The sequence below is a fragment of the Apium graveolens genome, unplaced genomic scaffold, assembly GCF_009905375.1.
Source record: "Apium graveolens cultivar Ventura unplaced genomic scaffold, ASM990537v1 ctg2589, whole genome shotgun sequence".
Taxonomy (NCBI): Eukaryota; Viridiplantae; Streptophyta; class Magnoliopsida; order Apiales; family Apiaceae; genus Apium; species Apium graveolens.
The window spans coordinates 4,269-27,561 of NW_027417726.1; the positions used below are offsets into that span (position 1 = coordinate 4,269).

Sequence of the window (23,293 nt, forward strand, 5' to 3'; positions counted from 1 at the left end):
GTTTCCCTAGGATACCACAATCCTAGACCAGTTGTACCCTTAAGGTACTTGAAAATTCTTTTCACAGCTGTTAAGTGAGGTTCTCTTGGATCTGCTTGAAATCTTGCACAAAGACAGGTAGCATACATGATATCAGGTCTACTTGTAGTTAGATAGAGTAGTGAGCCAATCATACCTCTGTAATCAGTAATATCTACTGATGTACCAATATTCTTATCCAGTTTTGTTGCAATGGCCATAGGATTGGATGCACTTGAACAGTCTTGCATTCCAAATTTCTTCAATAAATTTCTGGTGTACTTAGATTGACAAATAAAAGTTCCTTCTGCATTTTGCTTGACTTGAAGGCCCAGAAAATAGCTAAATTCTCCCATCATACTCATTTGATATCTTGACTGCATTAGTTTGGCAAACCTTTTACAAAGTCTATCATTTGTAGAACCAAAAATGATATCATCAACATATATCTGCACCAAAAGTAAGTCATTTCCATGGTTGAGATAGAATAAAGTTTTGTCAATAGTCCCTCTGTTAAATCCACTTTTCAGAAGAAACTGAGCTAATGTCTCATACTATGCTCTTGGAGCTTGCTTAAGGCCATAAAGTGCTTTATCAAGTCTGTAGACATGATTAGGAAATTTTGAATCTATAAAACCTAGAGGTTGTACAACATATACTTCTTCTTCCAATTCTCCATTAAGAAAAGCATTTTTTACATCCATTTGAAAGAATTTAAACTTTTTGTGAGCAGCATAAGCCAGAAATATCCTTATGGCTTCCAATCTAGCAACTGGTGCAAATGTTTCATCATAATCAATTCCCTCATGTTGAGAGTATCCTTTAGCAACCATCCTTGCTTTATTTCTTGTAATTATGCCATCACTATCAGTTTTATTTCTGAAAACCCACTTTGTACCAACAACAGATCTATTCTTTGGTCTTGGCACTAGGGTCCAGACTTTATTTCTTTCAAATTCATTTAACTCTTCCTGCATTGCTTGCACCCACTCAGCATCTTGAAGAGCTTCTTCCACTTTCTTTGGTTCAGACTGAGAAAGAAAAGAATGATAGAGACATTCATTTCATGTTTTTGTTCTAGTTCTAATAGCTGCTTTAGGATCTCCAATAATCAAGTCAGGTGTATGTGCTTTAGTCCACTTCCTTGCAGATGGAAGGTTATCTCTAGAACTGGATGCTCCCCCATGATCCTTGCTGTCTCCATCAACATTTTCTGATACTCCCCCTGAAATTATGCTCTCTGAGTTGGATCCTTCAGAATTTGAGTTTCCAGAATTATTAGAACTTGGCCCATCAAAAATTAATGAATCAGAATTTGAGTTTCCAGAATTATCAGAACTTGGCCCATCAGAACTTGATGAATCAGAACTTGAAGAACATGTTCTAGATTCTGATGCTTCTTGAGATGTGGTTGGATCTTCAATATGCTCCCCCTGCACAGGTGCATTTTCCTTTGGCGTAGTCACCATAGTTTCAATAACATCTGAGTTTAACCCATCAGAGTTTGCAGCATCAGGATTTAGACTATCAGAATTTACAAAATCAGAATTTAAAACTTCATTCTCAAATCTCAGCTGATCATGATCATTGAAGTCTTCAAGTCCAATAATATTCTTATCATCAAAAGAGACATTGATAGATTCCATGACAACCCTTGTTCTTAAATTGTAGACTCTGAAGGCTTTTGTAGAAAGTGGATATCCAACAAAAATTCCTTCATCAGCTTTTAGATCAAATTTGGATAGTTGTTCAGGATGAGTCTTAAGAACAAAACACTCGCATCCAAATACATGAAAGTACTTCAGATTTGGCTTTTTTTTCTTCACCATCTTATATGGTGTCTTTCCATGCTTGTTGATAAGTGTTGCATTCTGAGTAAAACAAGCAGTCTGCACAGCTTCAGCCCAAAAGTAGGTTGGTAACTTTGCTTCATCAAGCATAGTTCGTGCAGCTTCAATAAGAGTTCTATTCTTTCTTTCAACAACTCCATTTTGCTGTGGAGTTCCAGGAGCAGAGAATTCCTGCTTTATTCCATGGTCTTTGCAGAACTCTTCCATAATCATATTCTTGAACTCAGTGCCATTATCACTTCTTATAATTTTCATAGAGTCTTTGACCAATTTATCCAGTTGTTTGACATGATCAATCAAGATAGATGCAATTTCACTTTTTATGTGCAAGAAATACACCCATGTGTATCTGGTAAACTCATCTACTATGACCGTAGCATATATCTTCTTTACAATAGACATGACATTCACTGGACCAAATAGATCAACATGTAGTAGGTGATAAGGCTCAAGAATTGAAGATTCAGTCTTGCTCTTGAATGAAGATTTTCTTTGTTTTGTCTTTTAACATGAATCACAAAGGTCATCAGGAGCAAATACTGATTTTGGCAGTCCTCTCACAAGATCTTTCTTGACTAGTTCATTTATATTGTTGAAATTTAAATGAGAGAGTTTCTTGTGCCAATCCCAGCTTTCTTCAATTGATGCTCTTCTTAACAGACAGATTGCAGAACCATCAGAACTTGTTGAAAGCTTGGCTTCATAAATGTTACCATGCATGTATCCTTTTAGAACAACTTTTCCGGTAGATTTGCTTACAACTTCACAGTGTTCTTCAAAGAAATCCACATGATAACCTCTGTCACGGATTTGACTAACACTTAGTAGATTGTGTTTGAGTCCTGAGACTAGAGCTACTTTTTCAATGATGACATTCCCAAGATTGGTATTGCCATATCCCAGAGTTTTTCCCATGTTTCCATCTCCATAAGAAACTCCTAGGCCAGCTTTCTCCACAAAGTTTGATAGCAGGGCTTTATTTCCAGTCATATGTCCTGAACATCCACTGTCCAGAACTAGGATATTTTTCCTGTTGCCCTGCAATCACAAAGACAACTAATGATTAGTTTTAAGGACCCAGACTTTCTTGGATCCTTTGGCCTTATTAAGTTTGTTAACATTTGCAGCGGATTTAACATCAGAGTTTATGTTAACATTTTTCTTATCAGAATTTATAGTATCAGAACTTATACTAGAAGGAATAATGCTAACTTTCTTTAAAGAAGGTTTTATTTGATAATAATCATAGTACAAACTATGATATTCCTTACAAGTATAAATGGAATGCCATAAACTACCACAATGAAAACAAGGATTTTGTGGTTTAAACCTAACAGACTGACTTTTAACTCCTGATTTAGGAGGTAAAGAGTTGATATCCTTATTCTTCCTGCAAAAAGAAGCAAGATGATTAGAGTTTCCACAATTATAGCATTTCTTTCTAGGAGCATTAGGAACAGGCTTATAATTATTGCTTTTATTCACACCTTCCTTTCCATTCCTATTTTTCCTAGGTGGCTTTACCTTGTTTATATTCTTAATCTCTTTCAGCTTATACTTAAGCTGCTTCTTTGTCATTAAGCTTATGTTAACTTCAGCCGGTTTATCCTGTTTTAACTTATCAGAAGCTGACTCTGCCTTAACTTTTGTCTCAATATCTTTCATCTTTTCAGAATCAGACTTTACAGTTTTAGCTACAAACTTAACAGGATTTACCTTTGGATTATTAGTCTGTTTAACAATAATTGGCTTGATTTGTTCAGTTCCTGTTTCACTTTTATCATCTCCATAACCTAAGCCCTCTTTCCAGTTTCCACTACTTAGTAAATTCTGAGTTGTTCTACCAGAGTTAGTCCAAGTCCTGATAATCTCTCTTACCTTTTCTAACTCAGTTTTTAGAGATTGATTCAATTTTAACACTTCATCTTTAACATAAAAAGCATCATCTCTTTCTTTCTGAGTTTGATGGAACATAACTAACTCCTTTTCTAAATAGTCATTCCTTTTCTTAAAGGCCAGATTTTCAGAAGTTAACCTATCACATGTTAAAGTCTGATCTCTATAGCTAATGAATATGGTTTTAAGATATGATCTCAACTCAGTAATATCATCAGTATGAAAAGCATAAGTTGTTTGAGGTACCTTTAACTCAACAGCATGAGAACTGCTATCAGCATTTGCCATCAAGGCATAGTTCACCTCATCTTCAGCATCTGAAGTGTCTGTCCAGTTTTTCTTCTTTGTGACAAGTGCCTTGCCTTTGTCACCTTTTCCTTTCTTGCAATCAGGAGATATGTGGCCTTTCTCACCATAATTGTAGCATTTAACATTTGAGTAATCTCCTCTGTCAGACTTTCCTGCTTTGCCTTCAGATTTTCTGAATCCCTTCTTATCAGAACTTCCACTTATCCTGGAAAACTTCTTTCCCCTTCTGAATTTCCTGTAGGCTATCTTTGTGATACCCTTCACCATAAGAGCACACAATCTCATCATCTCTTCATCAGCATCCATCTCAGATAGACTTTCAGTTTCTGAATCTTCATCATTATCAGAACTTGATGAATCTGAATCAGACATTGTGATCAGAGCCTTTCCTTTGCCTTTCTTTGAGGCAGCCACTTTGGGGAATTCCTCCTCAGCCTTAAAAGCAACTGTTCTTGACTTTATCCCATGCCTCTTGCTTCTTTGATCCATCTCAAGTTCATGAGTTTTGAGCATACCATAAATTTCATCAAGAGTAGTTTCATCAAGAGCATAGTTGTCTCTTATAGTAGTTGCCTTCAAATCCCAACTTTCAGGAAGAGCTAAAAGAAATTTAAGATTAGTATCTTCAAGATCATATTCCTTATCCACCAGTAACAGATCATTCAAGAGTTTGACAAATCTGTCATATAAACCAGTTAATGACTCATCAGGTTTTGAGTCAAAGTGCTCATACTCTTGAGTGAGTATAGTCCTCATGTTCTTCTTAATTGCATCAGTTCCCTGGCATCTTGTCTCCAAGGCATCCCATATCTCCTTTGCAGTCTTGCAGTTAATTACCCTGTTTGACATGACATTATCAATGGCACTATGCAACAAATGCCTTACCTTTGCATCCTTGGCAATGGATGAGATATCTTCAGCTGTATACTCACTTTTCTCCTTTAGTACAGTCTTTGCTGGCTGATCTACAACTACAACAGAGAGCTTGGTTGGCTTATGTGATCCTTCATTAATTCCGTCAAGGTATTCTGGATATGTAGCTTCCAGAAACATAGTCATCCTCACTTTTCATATGGGATACTCAGAAGGTCTCAGTATGGGAACCCTAATAGTCTCATATTGATTATGGATTTGAGTCTTTGGAGTTTCTTCAGTTTTGGTGGGCTTGGTTGGAGTTTGTTCTTTGTTAGGGCGAAAACATGCACTAATATTCACGCAAGTATACGCGTTCGCAAGTAATATAGAATACTTTCTAGTTCGTTCCCTCAGAGACTCAGACTAAGTTATTGTCTAATTAAACTCACTCACCAATGTATGATTACTTCTCAATAGTTAAGATAACACTTAAAATTGTTGATTAAATATTAATTATAATTAACTACTTAATTAACCACTTAACTAACACTTCAATTTATCAATAATAAAACACTCATGAGATCACAACTTCATTATTACTTCCTTCTATAGCCATTGTTATTACCTTTAGCATGTGACAGTGATGATATTAATCGAATAACACGGAACTGATAAAAGCCAACTTTCATTGTACTAATACCATTCTACCAAACATCCACAATTAAGATAGAAGTTGAATAGTTATCAATTATGTTGAGTTCCTATATGTCTACAGAAATTGACAACACAACGATTTAAGCACAAGTTATTCCTTTTGATTACATAGGGCAAATAAAACTGTTAGAGTTACCCACTAATCATGCACAACGTACATGAACCTATGCTAGCATGGCAAGTTCTAAATCTCAAGATCCACCGTCGCTTCACAAGAGATTAACACCCTATCTTATATGTTCGCGACGCATATAAGACGAATACGCACAACCAATACTAGATATCATGCAATCATCACACACTAAAGTATTAAACAATTAACTAAAGAATTTCATAATAAATCCGTTGCAACCCCATGATCACGATTAGCCCATAATAGAACTTATCGCCATCATGGGTTCATATGAAATCATGATAAACAACACAAGAAAATAATAACTAAACTAATTATATTAAAACAGAGTACGTCACAAGAGTAAATAAGTCAAAGCAAGAAAACTAGCATCCAACGTTACAACGAAACAAGAATCACAAGAATATATGCTTCCTCTTCGTTGCGGTGTGCTAAATCGGTCTTCTTCCTTATCTCCTTTGCTTCTTGCGCAAAACACAATCTAAAACATAATCTCCTTTTTTCTCTCTGTGAAAACGTCTCAAATCTACTTATATAATAGTCCCATAAAACTCAGATTACATAGAAGTTGGAAGCCAAACAGAAGTAGAAGTCTAAAATAATTTATCCTTTTCCCGACCCTGCGCGGCCGCTCAGCATTTCTGCGCGGGCGCGCAAGGCTGCTGCGCGGCCGCTCAGCATTGCTGCGCGGGCGCGCAGGACCCTACTGGAAAAAATCCAGGTTTGCTCCGTTTCTTCGCCGTAATCTGCCCGTTCTTTTCCTCTCGCAATGGTGAACACATGCCAAGGCTTATTCTTGATGATTCCTCCTCCGAAATGCAACTAATACCCTGAAATGCATAAACACTAGAAAAACGCATCAAATACACAAAATACTTGATTTCAAGACACCAATTTAAGCCATTTTAAGACGTTCTAAGTGGTATAAAATGCCACTTATCACACCCCCAAACTTAAATCGATGCTTGTCCTCAAGCGTCACAGACTCAAAACAAATAAAAATATGCATGAATGCAATCTATATGAAAATGCAACGATCCCCCTTACTACAATTAACCAACCAAATTATCACATCTCAACGAATGCAGTTAGACAACTAAAGATCAATAAACTCATGCAAACGGACATACAGCCAGAAACGTGGTGTGTGCAAATGCTTAACAGATATGCTTCGGAACTAGACCAATTACTATGACTAGACTATCTTCAAGGCAATCCTACGATTATACAAAGAATAAAAATTCTAGGCACAAAGTGATATACAACACTACAAGAACTCTGGAGCTTACTACGGAATTGTGCTTTTTATTTACAATTCAAATGCTTATTTGACCGTGCAATGAGTGAGGTCCACAAAAGACTTATACAATGGTATCCATGTAACGAGCGTTAGGTTAGCGGATCCCAGACTCTAAAAGCCTTAGGTCACTAGGCACAAAGTCCCCTAAGAACTTAATAACTCGAATACCAAAGAGCCCACTCTTGATCAATTATGCAATTTTTTTTTTCTTTTCTGAGCAAGTGCGTTTCGCTCCATCTTGCTCAACCCTAGACTACTCGCATAACATGCGAGCCGGCTACTAGCCATTTGACGCCTAGCCACAACTAGCAACAAATTCCATTTTTACTCCATTTTTTTTTTCATGCCTTTACCACTAAGAACCTATTATCAAATTCTAAGCATAATAAGTAGATTATCCTCAAAAATAATCAGATCATAACAACAATCTAGCCCTTAAGCATTCTCTAAGAATTAGTGAAAATACAAGTGCTTCTAGCATGCATATCAACCTACACAACTTAATATCACTTTAATGCTATCACTACACTCGCATCAATATCACAATTCAGTCGATAAATCATTGCAAAAGGGATCATGGTATATGCATGAGCTATATGATATGATAAACAAATAAAGCTATATAAAAAAACTATATGGCAAAAATTATGCAACTATATGAACTAACTATCATGAATATGCAGCTATATGACACACACAAAATATTCCTTAACTACCACCCCCAAACTTAAAATCTTCACTGTCCCCAGTGAAGGTAGTAGAAAGGAACACAGGGTATACCTACTCGGAGTCATCATCATCATCACCCTCAGTGGGTGGAGTATCAGGCGGCGGGTATGCAGAGTCCTCACCAAAAACTGGCCACTGGATATCAGCTCCGAGGCCTCGAAAAGCAGTCCCTAACGCAAGAGTGAGCTCCTGAGCAAACCTGCTCTGCGTCTCATACATGGCATCAATCTGCCGTGAAAGCCTCCTATATTGGGCATCACCCATCCCAGCACCCTCCTGAGCTCTCGAAGAACCAGCCTCACCACGCCCTGGCCTAGCCATAGTAGCACCTCGTGCTGGACGTCCTCCTGGAAGACGATAACCCAGCCCATGCTCCTCAGGCTCACCACCGGTCCACTCCTGCATCCCATTCAGAGTGCCAGAATCTATCGGAGCTGCTGGCAACTGCAACTGCTCATGAGCCGGCCAGTTCACTCCTACTGCTCGGCATAGCTTCGTAACCGTGGATGCATAAGGGATGTTCATATGCTTTGCTCCCCTCAAAAACTTCAGAATTCCTTGGTAGATAAACTCACCAAGGTCCACATAGTATTCCTCATTCAGAATTCCCCACAACAACTGTGCTCTCTCAACTGTGACCTCGTGTGCATGTGAAGAAGGCAAAATATTAGCACATATAAATGCATTCCATGCACGGGCATACCTGTTCATGGCGATCTCCGGAAAGTGACGATACTCATTATTGGCTGGAGTGCGGTTCCAAACTGTGCCCGGTCGACAGAGAGTCGCACAAATCAAATCCAAGTCAAAATCCTCAGCAGTCTTTTCATTCCAGTTCTCCTCCTCGGGCTTCCTCTCTCGCTGTCCAATCACACGGCGAATCGCCGCAGGATGATAATCAACCGTCAGCCCACGAACTACAGAAAACCCATTCTTTTCAGCCTTCGCGTTCGCGTAGAACTCGCGAACAACACTCATCGGTACTGCTTCGGGTGACTCACAAAAAGCTATCCACCCCTTCTCTGCAATCATGGGCAACAACTCACCATCCCTCCCTGATGGTAAAAACCCCATCTCCTTCAGAATCGGCTTCCCCAACAGCCTAGTGTACTCCTCCTCCGCAGCTCTGTCAGTTAACCGAGGCCTTGCAGCAGTACCCCTTGATGAATCAGCAGTAGGAACTGTGCTGCTGCTGTCAATAGTGCGTGCTCTCTTGGGTGCCATTGATTTGTGAATAAAAGTGTGTAAGAACTGATTTTTGATGTTTATGAGAGGGTTTAAGTGTAGGAAGTTTGTGGGAGATATGTAGGATAGGTGTATGTATATATAGGGTGTGGAGTAGGTTAAATTAGATTAGGAGTGGGGTTGAGGGATAAAATCATGGGGTAATGGGAAAAGAATTTGTGGGTTTATGTTCTGTGATGGGTTTTTTGTGTTTTTGTTTTTTTTTTTTGGTTTTTTTTTCTTCTGAACTGCAAAAAATTTTCTGGAACTCGACCCCTGCGCGGCCGCTCAGCATAGCTGCGCGGGCGCGCAGAGGGTCTCTGGAAAAAAAATTTTCAGCCCCTGTTTTCTGATTTTTTTTTTGTGTTTTTGGATAGGTTATTAACTTCTAAGGGTTCCTGTAACAACAATTTATGGGTTGCCTCCCACGCAGCGCTTTCTTTTTCGTCATTAGCTTGACGTTCCGTACCTTTCTCAAGTAGTCAACAAAATGGCACTAACCACCTCTCAGTTTGCCATGTCCCCATAGTAGTGCTTCAACCGCTGACCGTTAACCTTGAATGCTTGGTCCGAATCATTCTCAAAAATTTCCACCGCTCCATGTGGAAACACAGTTTTGACAATAAAAGGTCCAGACCACCTTGATTTCAACTTCCCAGGAAAAAGTCGGAGCCGAGAGTTGAATAACAGAACTTGTTGCCCTGGCACAAATAACTTAGGATGTAGCTTCCTATCGTGCCACCTCTTCACCTTTTCCTTATACATTTTGTTATTCTCGTACGCTTGAAGTCGAAATTCATCAAGTTCATTAAGCTGAAGCATTCTTTTCTTACCAGCTGCATCTAAATCCAGGTTCAATTTCTTCAATGCCCAGTAGGCCTTATGATCAAGCTCCGCCGGTAGATGACATCCCTTACCGTACACCAACTGAAACGGTGACATCCCAAGTGGAGTTTTGTATGCTGTTTTGTAAGCCCAAACAGCTTCATCGAGCTTTAAAGACCAATCCTTCCTTGACGGACAAACAACCTTCTCTAGAATGCGCTTTATCTCTCTGTTAGACACTTCCGCTTGACCATTTGTTTGCGGATGATAGGCAGTAGCTACTCGATGATTCACATTATAATGCTGCATCATAGAAGTGAACTTACGGTTGCAAAAATGCGATCCTTCATCACTTATGATTACCCGAGGCGTTCCAAACCTTGTGAAAATTTGCTTATGAAGAAAATTTAGCACTGCCTTTGCATCATTTGTCGGTAAAGCTTTAACTTCGACCCATTTTGAGACATAATCGATTGCCAGCAAGATGTACTGATTATTGCAAGACGAGATAAAAGGCCCCATGAAATCGATTCCCCATACATCAAAGACCTCGACTTCAAGCATCACATTTAATGGCATCTCATCCTTCCTTGACAAATTTCCCACTCTTTGGCAACGATCACACCTTAAAACAAACTGATGAGCATCCTTGAACAAAGTAGGCCAGAAAAAACCTGCTTGCAGAATACGAGCTGTCGTCTTCTCACCTCCATAGTGTCCACCATAAACCGTGGAATGGCAGTCTCGTAATATCCCCTCCGTCTCACAGAACGGGATACATCTCCTGATGATCTGATCAGCTCCCTGTCTAAACAAATATGGTTCATCCCACATATACCACTTCACCTCATGCAGAAACTTCTTCTTTTGAGCGGATGTCAAATTAAGCGGCATTATATTGCTGACAAGATAGTTTACAATATCTGCAAACCATGGTTCTTCCTCCTGAATTGCAAACAACTGCTCATCCGGAAAAGATTCATTGATTAACGTCCTATCTTGTGAAGTAGAATCGGGATTCTCCAACCTAGAGAGATGGTCAGCTACTTGATTCTCGGTACCTTTTCTATCTTTGATCTCTAACTCAAATTCCTGAAGTAAAAGCACCCAACGAATGAGTCTCGGCTTCGAATCCTTCTTAGAAACCAGATAGCGAATAGCTGCATGATCAGTGAATACTTGTTACTTTCGTACCAAGCAGATAAGATCGAAATTTCTCAAAGCCAAAGACTATAGCCAAAAGCTCCTTCTCAGTAGTGGTGTAGTTTAATTGGGCCCCATTTAAAGTCTTACTCGCATAGTAGACCACATGGAAGAGATTTTTCTTGCGCTGTCCCAGAACTGCACCTACCGCATAGTCACTCGCATCACACATCATCTCAAACGGTTCTGTCCAATCTGGTGCTGTAATAACTGGTGCCGTGATCAAACTCTCCTTGAGAGTCTCGAATGCTGCCAAACATTCATCATCAAATTTGAAAGGCACATCTTTCTCAAGTAAATTGCACAACGGCTTAGATATCTTTGAAAAGTCCTTGATGAATCGCCGATAAAAACCCGCATGACCGAGAAAACTACGGATTCCTTTCACCGAATTAGGTGGGGAAGATTTTCAATGACTCCCACCTTGGCCTTGTCCACCTCCAGACCTTTGCTAGAGACCTTATGCCCAAGGATAATGCCTTCACGCACCATAAAATGACATTTCTCCCAATTAAGCACCAAATTAGTTTCCACGCATCTTTTGAGTACGGCGCGCAGATTATTCAAACATTCATCATATGAGTGTCCAAAGACGGAGAAGTCATCCATGAACACTTCGACGTTATTTCCAATCATGTCAGAGAATATAGCCATCATACATCTCTGAAAGGTGGCCGGGGCGCCACATAACCCAAACGAAACTCTACGAAAAGCAAATGTGCCAAATGGACAAGTGAAGGTAGTCTTTTCCTGATCCTCTGGTGCAATACAAATCTGATTATACCCTGGAATAACCATCCAGAAGACAAAAATACTCATGTCCCGCCAATCTGTCAAGCATTTGATCAATGAATGGGAGAGGGAAGTGATCCTTCCTTGTGGCTTTGTTCAATTTTCTATAATCCATGCATACTCTCCATCCTGTAACTGTTTGAGTAGGGATGAGCTCATTCTTTTCATTTGCGACCACAGTGATACCTCCTTTCTTAGGTACACATTGCACGGGGCTCACCCACGAGCTGTCAGAAATAGGATAAATGATGCCTGCATCTAGCCATTTCAGAATTTCTTTCTTCACCACCTCCTTCATGATCGGGTTCAGTCTTCGCTGCTGTTCCACAGTTGGCTTACTACCTTCCTCTAACAGAATTTTATGCATATAATATGAAGGACTTATCCCCTTGATGTCTGCTATGGTCCATCCTATAGCCGATTTGAATTCTCTCAAAATCCTTAAGAGCTTGTCTTCCTCACTACCTGAAAGGTCAGCTGAAATAATAACAGGTAACGTAGATGAATCACCTAAAAAAGCATACCTCAAGTGTTCAGGTAATGGTTTGAGCTCCAAGGTAGGTGCTTCCTCTATTGATGGTTTGAGCTTCCCTTCAGCATTCTTAAGGTCAGAAGTACCAAGAGATTCAAATGGTATGTCGAGCTTTCGCTTCCATGGAGAAGCGTTCAGATATTGTAATTGCTCGTTGCTATCTTCATCATCGCTGTCAAAATCCCCCACTAAGGCCTTTTCCAATGCATCAGACATTAGCATGTGATCGAGTTCCGAAGTAACTGCGGAATCAATCACATCCACTTTTAAACACTCCTCATCTTCTGTAGGGAATTTCATTGCCTTGAATACGTTGAAGGTCACATCCTGATCTTGGACCCGCATAGTAAGTTCCCCTTTTTGCACATCTATCAAGGTACGGCCAGTAGCCAAGAAAGGCCTCCCCAAGATTATGGGAATCTTCTTATCTTCCTCAAAATCCAGAATAACAAAATCTGCAGGAAAGAAGAGCTTATCCACCTTGACGAGCACATCCTCAACTATGCCCCTTGGGTAAGTAATGGAACGGTCCGCCAATTGTAGCGACATGTATGTGGGTTTTGGATCAGGCAGATCCAGCTTTTTAAAGATCGACAAGGGCATCAGATTAATGCTTGCTCCCAAATCACAAAGGCACTTGTCAAAAGTTAGATTGCCAATGGTGCAAGGAATGGTGAAGCTTCCTGGATCTTTCAGTTTTGGTGGTAACTTTTGCTGCAGAACAGCGCTGCATTCTTCCGTGAGAGCAACGGTTTCAAGGTCATCCAGTTTCACCTTCCTTGAAAGAATAGTCTTCATAAACTTCGCATAACTAGGCATTTGTTCCAGAGCCTCAGCGAAAGGTATATTGATGTGAAGTTTCTTGAACACCTCCAGAAACTTCCCGAACTGTCTATCCAGCTTTTGTTGCTGTAATCTCTTAGGAAAAGGTGGTGGAGGATAGAGCTGTTTCTCCCCTGTATTAGCCTCAGGCAGAGTGTGTTCAACAGTAGTCTTCTTTGGTTCCGCCACTTTCTCCTTTTGCTTAGATTCTCCATCTCTAACTTCAGCTTCGACTTCTTTTGCCTTTTCAGCATCAGCTACTTTTCCAGACCTTAAGGTAATAGCCTTGACTTGCTCTTTAGCTTCCTTCCTGCCTGGTACTTCCGTGTCACTGGGAAGAGTGCCAGGTTGACGATTGAGCACTGCATTGGCTTATTGACCGATTTGATTTTCCAAGGTCTTGATAGAAACCGCCTGACTCTTGCACAACAGCTTAAGTTCCTCAAAATCAGCACTAGTAGGTGCAGCTGCACTTCCCTGTTGAGGATATGATTGCCTTGTAGCATACTGCTGTGGTTGCTGGAATCCAGGTGGGTTAAACTGTTTACTCACTCCTTGCTGATATGGTGGCTGAATAGCATTCTGATTATTTCCCCAGCTGAAATTTGGATGATTTCTGTTGTTAGGATGATAGGTCGCTGGCACAGGCTGCTGTTGTCGCTGATAATTATTCACATACTGAACAGATTCGTTGACAAGAGAACACTGATCCGTAGCATGAGAACCTGCACAAAGCTCACAAACCATAGCTATTTGATTAACTCCATACGTAGCCAAAGAATCAACCTTCATTGATAGCGCTTGGAGCTGGGCTGCAATAGCGGTGGCTGCATCAACTTCCAGAATACCTGCGACCTTGCCTGACGTCATCCTCTGAGTTGGGTTTTGATGCTCGTTTGCAGCCATTGTCTCTATAAGATTATACGCCTCAGTATAGCTTTTAGCCTATAAGGCTCCTCCAGCTGCTGCATCGAGCATGGGCCGAGATTGGGCCCCCAAACCATTGTAAAAACCAGTGATTACCATCCAATCCGGCATTCCATGATGTGGACATTTTCTCAACATTTTCTTGTAGCGTTCCCAAGCCTCGCACATAGATTCTGTAGGTTGCTGCGCAAACTGAGTAAGAGCACTCCTCATAGCAGCAGTCTTTGCCATTGGATAAAACTTCACCAGAAACTTTTGCGCAAGATCTTGCCACGTAGTGATGGACCCAGCTGGTTCAGAATGTAACCAGTCTTTAGCCTTATCCCTCAGTGAGAATGGGAAAAGCCTCAACTTGATAGCCTCATCAGTCACGCCATTATACTTAAAAGTGCTGCAGATCTCGACAAAATTCCTTATGTGCATGTTGGGGTCTTCAGTTGCCGCTCCTCCAAAAGAAACAGAATTCTGGACCATCTGAATAGTGCCCGGCTTGATTTCAAAGGTGTTAGCTTGAATAGCCGGATGAAGGATGCTTGACTGAATGTCATCAATTTTAGGCCGAGAAAAATCCATAAGAGCTGGATCAGCTTGAACAATACGATCTCCCATGTTTACTGGTTCTTTCTGCTCAGTTCCTGAATCCGAATCCTCAAAATCTAACTTCTCCGGAGTATCAAGAACTTCGTCTTTCTCCTCAGCTGTATCTAAGGTCCTCTTGCGAGCACGAGAACGAGTTTACATAAACGCTTGCTAAAGTACCTGAAACACTACCGAAAAGAGTAATTAACTACTACGTCCTAATCACTGAGTCCTAATGACCAATGATGGTAAGTACATAAACTAAAAAAATACGCCGAGTCCCCGGCAGCGGCGCCAAAAACTTGTTAGGACGAAAACTATGCACTAATATTCGAGCAAGTATACGCGTTCGCAAGTAATATAGAATACTTTCTAGTTCGTTCCCTCAGAGACTCAGACTAAGTTATTGTCTAATTAAACTCACTCACCAATGTATGATTACTTCTCAATATTAAGATAACACTTAAAATTGTTGATTAAATATTAATTATAATTAACTACTTAATTAACCACTTAACTAACACTTCAATTTATCAATAATAAAACACTCATGAGATCACAACTTCATTATTACTTCCTTCTATAGCCATTGTTATTACCTTTAGCATGTGACAGTGATGATATTAATCGAATAACACGGAACTGATAAAAGCCAACTTTCATTGTACTAATACCATTCTACCAAACATCCATAATTAAGATAGAAGTTGAATAGTCATCAATTATGTTGAGTTCCTATATGTCTACAGAAATTGACAACACAACGATTTAAGCACAAGTTATTCCTTTTGATTACATAGGGCAAATAAAACTGTTAGAGTTACCCACTAATCATGCACAACGTACATGAACCTATGCTAGCATGGCAAGTTCTAAATCTCAAGATCCACTGTCGCTTCACAAGAGATTAACACCCTATCTTATATGTTCGCGACGCACATAAGACGAATACGCACAACCAATACTAGATATCATGCAATCATCACACACTAAAGTATTAAACAATTAACTAAAGAATTTCATAATAAATCCGTTGCAACCCCATGATCACGATTAGCCCATAATAGAACTTATCGTTATCATGGGTTCATATGAAATCATGATAAACAACACAAGAAAATAATAACTAAACTAATTATATTAAAACAGAGTACGTCACAAGAGTAAATAAGTCAAAGCAAGAAAACTAGCATCCAACGTTACAACGAAACAAGAATCACAAGAATATATGCTTCCTCTTCGTTGCGGTGTGCTAAATCGGTCTTCTTCCTTATCTCCTTCGCTTCTTGCGCAAAACACAATCTAAAACATAATCTCCTTTTTTCTCTATGTGAAAACGTCTCAAATCTACTTATATAATAGTCCCATAAAACTCAGATTACATAGAAGTTGGAAGCCAAACAGAAGTAGAAGTCTAAAATAATTTATCCTTTTCCCCGACCCTGCGCGGCCGCTCAGCATTTCTGCGCGGGCGCGCAAGGCTGCTGCGCGGCCGCTCAGCATTGCTGCGCGGGCGCGCAGGACCCTACTGGAAAAAATCCAGGTTTGCTCCGTTTCTTCGCCGTAATCTGCCCGTTCTTTTCCTCTCGCAATGGTGAACACATGCCAAGGCTTATTCTTGATGATTCCTCCTCCGAAATGCAACTAATACCCTGAAATGTATAAACACTAGAAAAACACATCAAATACACAAAATACTTGATTTCAAGACACCAATTTAAGCCATTTTAAGACGTTCTAAGTGGTATAAAATGCCACTTATCATTCTTCTTCAGACATGATTGTTTTGGATCTTTACTGTATTTGTGGTAACAGATAGGCTCTGATACCACTTGTTAGGTCACACACACTGTAGAAGGGGGTTGAATACAGTATATAGTACAATCAAATCAAATTAAGAACACAAGTATGTAACATAGAATAATCTTATTAATAAAACAGTATTGCAATGGAACCGTTCTCTCTCAGTGATGAACAAATATCACGAGAGCTGCTAGGGTTACAATGAATAATATTCTCGATTATCATATCACTTGTAGTGTAAACCATATGCTGTGTTTATATAGACACACAGTTACATGATAATCTTCTAATTGATATCGAATATAATTCTGCATCCTAAAATATATCAACTAGTTATCTTTTCCTCCAAGTCTTCTATTCTTCATAGAATTCTTCTCCATGCATATCTCTTCTTGTTTTAGTCTTGATATTCTTTCCTTCAATCAGCCGCCTTTCTTATCTGAAAGTTTTTTTAAGTCCTGATATTATCTTCTGATAAATATCTTCTGATATCTTAAGTTCTGATAACTTAAGTTCTGATATCTTAATTCTGACTTCAGTATAAGTACTGATTTCCAGTTAAGTCCTGATTTGTCCTGTTAGTCAAGATCTGAAAACTAAACATAAATCATTATTAGACATGACATCACAAATATATCTAACATAATGTTATGATTTCTTTTATACACTCCGGGTGTATTACTGTAGATTACATGAAAAAGCAACCATTAGCTTCAACAATGGAATCAAATCTTTGTAGATATATATTGTAGAAATGGTAGGCATCTTGACTAGTTGGTACTATCCTGTTACGTTTCGAGTTTTAAGCAAAAAAAATGGGTATGTGATCCCTCTTTGTAACTTATGGAAACTGCATTTGATTATTTCGAACAAATTAAAAAGAAATTACATAGAAATTAAAATCCATAATTTAAAATGTGCATTAACAAGCAGTTAGAGGTTTGAATCTATGTTTGAGGGAGGCTTTCCCTGTTGCAATGCCCAGAAAATTATTCCAGCCATTGTAATTCTTGTAAACATCCAAAAACTGGTTGAGGGACTCAGTTAATACTTTTAAAATTTAAGCTTCGACATAAGATAACCATTGACGCTTTAGTTGTAGTTTAGCGGATCTCTCATCACCCTTATAATTAACTATTTATACTTCTTTGTAATTGACATTGAAGCAAAGTTTAACTATTACAAGGTCAAGTAATGGAGTAAACTTGTAGATTCTAAATAAAAAATATGATAATAACAGCAGTAACGAAATATGTTTATGGTGCCTTTAGTATTAAGATAATCTAAAGCACAAAGATAATTGCAAATCCTAAAAATATAAACAAATGATAGTAAGTCTAACAGTGTGCATTCTTACACAAACTAAGACCAAATAAAAATGCAGCAAACAAATTATAGTTAGTTCATGACTACAAAAATACACTCAAAGCAACAAAATATAAATAGCTAAAGTGTACAATTTTATGATAGAATAATATAATTATATAAATTATTTATCTAATTTACTATTTTGATTCTATAGCAGAATCTGAAATGCAGATTATCAAAATTTATCACGGCTCCATAGTAGAATCAAAATGTAATAACAAAAGTTCATTTCAAATTACAGGGAAGGATAAAGTCAAGACAAATATAACATAAGAATTTTACAATAAAATTTACTAAATCAACTAATAATAATTAGATTCTATAATAGAATTGTTGATACCAAACATTAACACTAAAAAGATAAACTCGATTATCAAAATTTATAACAGTAATAAGGTTTCACAATAGAATCAAAATACGAAATAACAAAAGTTCAATTGAAACAGTAATAAACCTAATGAAGATTTGCTCGCCAAAATCGGATTACCTAGCTGAACTTGATTCAAAGAGATGTCAGATGAAATCACCAAAAAAAACTCACGAAATCGGCTTGTCTATAACCAAATTAATCTCAACCGAATTGAAGAAAAATTGGTGAAATAGAGATGGAAAAGAGATGAGATCGATCAAAACAGATATTTGTAATTGATTGAGAGAGATTATCATGTGTATACGCTACCTATAGATATAACCCAACTGTTGGCATTTAATTTTGATTTCTTATTTCTTTTTTTATTGAATTGTAATGATTAACTAATAGATTGATTTCTGCCGTCAGATCAGATGAGTAAATTTAAGCTCTAGATTAATTTCGGTGGTTCTCTCTGGATCTCTCTATAAGATGGTCCTTTATGGAAGAATGACCTATCTATACTATACTATTATAAGCAGAACACCCTCTATTTGGTAGTCAGTTGCTCGGTACAGTTGTTCGGTACGACAAATAACAACCGTCAGATCTAAAGTCAGAAAGATGAGAACCGTTGGATACAATAATAAAATATTATTATATTAATATTTAAACTGCTCTCATGGATTCAGGGTTCGAACCCCGTCAATAACTTATTATATTTAAACTTTTATATTCTTTATTTTAACAATTTCTACAGGTTCAGGGCTTGGGTCCTGAACAACATATTATATTATATTATTTATGTTCAGTCAAGTTTCAAATTATTATAAAATATATATTGTTATAACTTATTCTATTCTTCAATTTATTTTTCAACTATTAAAAATTATATTATAAAATATATTATTAAAAACTATCGAATGTTAAAAGCAATCCGTGCATCGCACGGGTTATAGGCTAGTATATATATAGGAAGATGATCAAATACAAACTAAAATTAAAAAAAAACTAGAAATTAATCTAAGTCATTAGATCAATCTAATCTAATGGTCCCCCTAAATGCACTATACCCAACTAATTTGCACCCTCTCAAACACAATTTCAGCTTTTCCCCTCCATTTTTAATTTGATTTTTCCCGTCAAACAGTAAGTTTTTTTTAAAATTTGACTTCGCTAGGGATGGCAAAATAATCCGATCTGACGGATACCCGATCCGAAACCCGAAATTTTGGATTTACCGAACCCGATTTTTTGGATTTGGATTTGGATATGGATTTAATTTTTAAACCCAAAAATTTTTGGATTTTGATTTGGATATTAGGTATACCAATCCGAAACCCGATCTGAAATCCAAAACTCAATCTGAACCCGATCCGAACCCGAAATTCGAAAAAAAACCCCGAATTATTATATATATATATATATTAATTATATATATAATATTAGAATTTTGTATATTACACTATTATAATATTATAATATATATATATATTAATAATATACATTATACATATTATTATATAATTTTTAGAACATATATTTTTATATTTATGTTAAAAATTAACTAATTATAAAGTTTAATTAAATATAATTATTCAATCATTTAAACGGGTGATAAGGTTTATAAGGTTAACAAAACATCTTTTAGTAATAAATCTAAAAAACCGGGTATCAATTGAGTTCATTTTTTAAATATTAGCTATACATAAAATAACACAATTAATGATGTAGTGTAGTGGTTGGAGATAACACGTTAAAACTCTTTCTCTACAAGTTGCGTGTTCGATCCCAAGCACTTGCAATATCAATAATTATATAAATTTTCAGATTTCGAGTTCGGGTTTCGGGTTCGGGTATGAATATCCAATTCAAAAAATTTCGAGTTTCGGGTATACCCGAATCCGATCCGAAATCCGATGGATCGGGTTCGGGTATTTTTTGGGTTCGGGTCGGGTTCAGGTATGGATAAAATTTTCGGGTTTGGATATGGATTCTGCAATACCCGATCCGATCCAACCCGATTGCCATCCCTAGACTTCGCTGTTATTTTCTCCATCTCTCAACGATCAATTTACATACCATATGTGATATATTTCGAAGTAATTTAAAAAAAAATTGGTTTCTAGTTTCTATTCTAAAATTGGTTTCTATTTGAGTAGCCCCTATATATATATTATATTAAAACGAAACATAAAAATTTAATTGTTGGTCTTTGGTCACTCAATCTAGAGCCGTCAGATCAAACTGATAAGAACTGTTAGATATAATCTTTCGAATCCTACCAGCAATATATTAAAGTTATAATTTTACAATATGTAATGATAAAAATAATTATGGTGCATTGTAAATTATTATACTAGGTTCGAATCCCAACAGCAGTATAGTAAAATTATATTTTATATTATATAATGATAAAAACAACTGTGTATCGCACGGGTTATATACTAGTATATAGTTTTAGTATATATATACTAGTATATAACCCGTGCGATACACGGTTATTTTTATCATTATATAGTCAGTTCCTAAAACCACTGAGGGTTGATGATCACAAACTTTTAAAGTGTAATATTAGATAATTTAGTGATCAATAACAGAGTGATTCAAAAGCTTGAAATCTTAGGATCAAAAAAGTTTATCTTTACTTACCACCACACGGATTCACGAAGGAAGTCTCAGATGATCATGGTTTCTGATTCTTTTGACAATATTATCCGTTCAAATCTCATTAGCTTAAAACAGTTCAAATTAGTCCAATATGAAGATTACCCTAAAGAGGGGGTGATAACTGTTCTTACACTAGCAAGATTTACATAAAGTAATCAGAGTTTAACACTACAGGATCATATATTCATGTCAGAGTAAAGCATTACAGGATCAAAGTTTAAAGTTACAAAATCAAGTATTCATGTTAAGAGTGTATTTAACAAGACTATACAAATAATGATTAGTCATAACAAGACTGAATCAAATAAAATCTACTCCTGACATGAAAATATCATAACTATTTATAGTTATGCTACACATTTATTCTAGCACGGAATAAACAGAAGATCTGAGTGAACCAAGAATCTACTATCAAAGTGACTCAGGGTCTAGTGCTCAAATATCACACAGAATGGTAAATCAGAGTATGAGTGATGTGTGTGTGCTAAAATAATATCAATATCATAAGTGTTTGCATCAGAGAAAAGCATATAAAATGAAAGCATTCAAACAACTTATATATTGATTCAAAAATTATAACTAACTTACCAACTAGCATATAGCATGTAAATCATGATAATTAGTTGGCTTCAATAAGTTTACGAACATGGATAAATATAATGATAATAGATATATAAACTTATATTCCCCTTAAAGCGTCATCATAAGGGTTGTAAAGTTTACTCGCACTAAATTACATTTTTTGATTTCCAATTAGTTGGACAAATTCAACATGTGAAGTTCACTAACCAACTTGTTGAATGTAGCTTCATCAAGTGGCTTCATGAAAATGTATGCAGTTTGATCAGTTGTGAAGTCGACTAGGTAGCTCAAAGTGGGCCCATTTGGTCAATTTGTAGGAGTTAAAGCAACCTTGGTCTATTTTTAGCAATTCAAGTCTTCTACTATCGATTTCCATCTTCTATGATCGATTAGGAGCTTCAAGGGAACTTACATTATCGACTAGGAGCCTTATTTGGTTGATTTGTAGCATTCCAATCTCAAATAAATGGACTACAATTAACCACACGTCCCTATCTTCTCAATTAAGTCATATTAGTATATATCCATCAGATTATTTATGGAACAAGTAGTCTTCTCCAACATACAGTAATGAAACTCTGCATAAAAAATTGAAAGCTAATTTGATTCTTTTAAGGTTTTTACAAGGAGAAGTGCTGCCGAAATTCCATCACACCATTGAAGCCTTCCACATCTTGATACACTCATCATTTATAACTTCTTTGATTGTATTGATTATCATTTGATAATAGTTGTAGGTTTTAGAGTGATCGAAAGAAGTCATTACTTTGATAGCTTATATATTTGTATTGGCTCTTTCCTTTTGTAACTTTGAATCTACATTAAAAGATGTAAGCAACCCTTTGCGTTTTAATTTCTTTATATAAGAATTACTCCATGAAATCTCTTGTGTTTCTTAATTTCATTTTAAAGTTTCATTATTTGCTGCATTGTAGAGTTAAAATAAAAAACATACATTTACCCCCTCTGTATGTACCTTTTGGACCTAACAGTGTATCTTTATGTCACGCAAATATAGATATCGAATCAACTCTCATACACGAACATCAATAATGTATTACATTCACATCAAATGCAGATTGCAGAGTGCATACTCAATGAGGAGGTAACCATGTGCATAAGCTATGGCAGCGAAGTTCACATCCGTTCCAATAGATTTTGTATAAATACCATATGAGTCTTCAAATTATCCAACAAAGTTTTGAGTATAAGAGAAATAGTAAAAATATATTTACACAAACTAAAGACAGTTAAGAAATGATGGTGCTAACTAAGAATTCATTAAACTTGGTTTATTCAATGACTTGTAACGAAAATTACCTAGTACAAGTGTAAATATGGGCAAGAAAGTAAAGAGATGTGGAAACACCTTGAGAGAAGTCGTTGGAGGCAGTATGATCGAGAAAAGGAAGATGATGAGGTTCAAGGTATAGATGAGTACATATCTATGTGTACTAAATAGAATCACATATAATTTCGATGGATTAGAGGAGGACAAGATAATGGTACGTGTACGAATATATAATTAGTGTGCTTTCGTATTTTCATGTCAAAATCTTAAACCCGTATTCGACCCGAATTTGTATTCGTGTACCATTTGTTTGACAGCAACCCATAATAAATAAATTCGTGTCTACCCATTTGGTATACATAAATATATTAATTATATATAAAAAATTAATTGGTAGAAAATACACTAGACACCTAAATTGTGCAGGATAGTAAACAACTAAATTTCGAATACATAGGTTTTAGAAATTGAAAATTCATATTTGTTATTTAGTATTAGAATAAGATATATAAATTATATTTT

The 23,293-nt window shown here is 37.0% G+C and overlaps 1 non-coding gene across 1 annotated transcript; it reads left to right on the forward strand.

Moving 5' to 3' along the window:
* Window positions 1-14,238: 14,238 nt before the first annotated feature.
* Window positions 14,239-14,345, forward strand: LOC141700608 (small nucleolar RNA R71). Its single transcript, XR_012566442.1, has one exon. It is a non-coding gene; the product is annotated as a small nucleolar RNA R71 (small nucleolar RNA).
* The last annotated feature ends 8,948 nt before the right edge of the window (window positions 14,346-23,293 follow it).